The following is a 3,048-nucleotide window of genomic DNA, read 5'->3' as shown; positions in this document are numbered from 1 at the left end:
ATCATCATCTTCATAATCATCACTAATGTGTTGCTTTTTAATTTATCATTAGGACAAAAAATGATCAGTTAAACAATGATATTCTAAGAAAAGCATCACCTTGGTGACGGCAGATGCTTCTCCAAAATCAGCCTCTGCCATAATAGTGCTTTCAGACAAATGCCAATCTATTTACCATAACATTTGCCAGCTGATTCCTTTTGTGTTATAGACATGGACTTCATCATCCATGGCAATGACAGTTTTCCCAAAGCGAGCTGAAACGTGGATTCAGCTGATGACCAAATGTGTGTTGATTGTCTTTTGATCCATCTGAGACGAACCTGTGCACAGAAATCTTTCCAGTGATTGCTTGGTGCACAGCTGATTTATGCTTTGATYCTTGCATGTGTCTTCAGGTTACATCTCTATAGGCTTTTTGACAAAAGCTGTGTAGAAAAATAATGATTTTACAATGCTCTCCAAAGCCCATCTCTCTTGATCACGGCAGCATGACAGCTTTAGAGCACTGCCTGGGGGTTCAAMGGACACATGCATCCAATATAGATTTCCCGCCGTTAAATTTCCCCCATAAAATTTCCCCCTGAATCACTGAATTGCTGTTGGTGATGCAACAGGGTCAGTWTCTCTCTTTTGGATCAACAGTTGGTGTCATTATATTACTGGCATCATGAAAATTTTGTTACATTAGATTACAAAATAATCTCAAATGTCATTATCTTGTTTTATTTTGTGTTAGGGTTGAAAAGGCAAATGCAGTGTTACATTGTCTCATTTAGAGAAAATAAAATGATGATTTCAGTGCAGATCATCCCACGGTGCTCATCTTGTTCAATAACAAACATTTTGAACAAACGTTGAAGCAGCAAGTAGCAAAACTCTTACCCTACTCTGGATTCATTCTTATGACTACAATAATACAGCTCTTTACGTATTTTTTAACATAACTGGGTTTATTTGATAGTAAAACCCTTTGTTCCTGGCTCATTATCACTCGTGGCCAAAGCAAACACTGGTTGACTGGTAATAACAGACAAAGTCATTGCAGGTGTTATGATGCATATTTTTTTCCTCCTCCTCCTTAAAAGTTCACATTTTTTAAACTCAGTAACAGATGGAATTTAAAATGTAAATAAGTACAATACTTGAAATATTCATACTCAAGTAAAAGGCAAAGCAAAGATTTGATTAATTACTATAAAATGTACAAAGAGCACAAAATTCTAGCGGAAAGGCACGTAAATGTAATTCACTTTCCACCTCTGACTGTGTAAAAGCAATATTTTACTTTGCACATTAAATGTGTTTGAAATGCAGATAAAATACTTTAGCTTGACTGATCAAGCCACATCGATCTTTTTTAGACAAAATCTGACAACCTGGAATCTTCAAATAGAATAATGAAGTTAAGTTACCTCTAAGAGAAGTATTAAAAAAATACACTACCTGGCCAAAAAAATAAAAAATAAAAAAAGGTTGACACCAAAAAATAAAAAAATGTCACACACTATTAAATTGTTGGACCACCTTTAGCTTTGATTACAGCATGTATTTGCTGTGGCATTGTTTTGATAAGCTTCTGCAACGTCACAAGTTTTATTTCCATCCAGTGTTGCATTATTTTTTTCACCAAGATCTTGCATTGATGATGGTAGAGTCTGACCGCTGCACAAAGCCTTCTCCAGCACATCCCAAAGATTCTCAATAGACTCTGTGGAGCCAATCCATATGTGAAAATGATGTCTCATGCTCCCTGAACCACTATTTTACAATTCCAGCCCGATGAATCCTGGCATTAGCCATTTTTCCATCAACGTTATTTAATGCGCATTTTGAAGTATTGCATTAGAAAAGGTGAATGGAAACGGTATGATTTGATAAAACTTCCTTCAAATCGCAAAAAAGTTGATACGCTCGCTTGAGGTGGTTTTTGGGTTTTTAAAAAAGAGTTAATGTGCAAAAGGAGAGATAGAAACACATTTGCCGAATAAGTTCTGATGTAGTGAACATTTACCTCACATGGTTGATCAGCGGTTCCCGCTGTACCGGACCGGTACCAGAGCAACTAGAACCTCCTCCCGCTGTTGGCATCCTCTCAGACATTCCCGTAACGTGAAAAGAATTGCATTTCTTTCTCTACATCTCCAGACAGCATGGAACATCACCAAAACTAGTCGATATGACAGAATAATTATAACTTTCCAGATAGTAGCAACATGTTTCTGATACTTCCTGTTTACTGCAGCTATGTGTCTGACATAATTACACTTTGAATAGACTGACTGATTCGCTTCAAGCCAGTTGATGGAAACACGTCTGTTTCACATTTCTTCTTTTTTTATTTTCCTTTTTGCAAACTTTTAAAACTTTGCTCAAAATTCGAATTAAAATTGAATGGAAACACAGCTATTGTTATCTCTGAATATGGCCGTGCCATTAGGCCAGTCGCGATAGTCAATAAATCAACTAATTGCACGATAATTTTTTTTTGAGGTCGGTAAAAAATTAGGACGGTAAGTTTCATTTTCCTGCTTGTTTGTTTACTTCGTCTCTCTCCCTCTCTGTGCTCCGCTACACAGGAGCTCAGCTGACTCCTCCCCTCCTGTTTTCTTAGTGTCGGGAGGAGTGAACTCTCGCTTTAGCATGAGAGCTCGTAGCAATAACAAACTAAAGAAACGTTTCAAAGCAGAACGTGGCTGCTGCAGTGTCGGAGCAATTGCAGAGCCAGAAATTCGCTGTGGGGAGACACACACACACACAGAGAGAGGAGGAGGAGGAGAAGGGGTGGGGGCTGAAACTCCCCCAGACCTGCGACAAACTCGTCAAGACTTTATCTGTAGCTTCCAAAAATAACAGGAAACTTAAACGCAGCATCTGTGTTTTAACAAAACACCCAAAAAACCTGTAGCTGTCCCAGCAACTCGAGGAAAACTCTGAACTGTCTGATTTCCTCCCCGCAGCGCTCTGCTCGTCTCCTCACTGACTGTCCCCTCCTCACACACATAGACATGTTTGTTCTTCTATCCTTATGGGGACTTTGCAATGACT

Source organism: Austrofundulus limnaeus, unplaced genomic scaffold, assembly GCF_001266775.1.
Source record: "Austrofundulus limnaeus strain Quisiro unplaced genomic scaffold, Austrofundulus_limnaeus-1.0 Scaffold24, whole genome shotgun sequence".
In the NCBI taxonomy this organism is placed as follows: domain Eukaryota; kingdom Metazoa; phylum Chordata; class Actinopteri; order Cyprinodontiformes; family Rivulidae; genus Austrofundulus; species Austrofundulus limnaeus.
Note: the sequence above shows the minus strand (reverse complement) of the source record.